We start from the raw sequence: 464 nt of genomic DNA, 5'->3' as shown, positions 1-464 counted from the left end.
CAAACTCAAAAAGGGAATTATCAAGAAAAGTAAATACAAATAATTAATTCTCATAGTTTATATACACAGATGATGTACAGAATTATATGATATGATGCTTCAGTTACAATTGCATATATTTATCTCAATAAATCTTTCTAATATTATTTCTTTTACTATTACTCAGGATTGTTATTTAAAGTGCCATTCTACTTTGGATTGGGAGGCTAAAAAATGCTTTTTGACATTTCAGTTGTGCTATCTCCCAGAGACCAATTAAATTCATTAGTAAAGCTACACAGAAAATACATAATTAAACCAGAATCCCTTTTCAGTGTTTGCATTATCTATATTATTATTAAACACCTGGTAACTGAGACTTCATCCATCACAAACAATACAGTTTAATTTCATTAACTTGTAGATTTTTGCAACCAGTTCCCATCATCCATCTTCTATCAGACTCATACAAATTAGGGTATATA

This window comes from Bison bison, unplaced genomic scaffold, assembly GCF_000754665.1.
Source record: "Bison bison bison isolate TAMUID 2011002044 unplaced genomic scaffold, Bison_UMD1.0 scf7180017864313, whole genome shotgun sequence".
NCBI classification, from domain to species: Eukaryota; Metazoa; Chordata; class Mammalia; order Artiodactyla; family Bovidae; genus Bison; species Bison bison.
The sequence above is the reverse complement of the archived record's forward strand: the minus strand, read 5'-3'. Positions refer to the sequence as shown.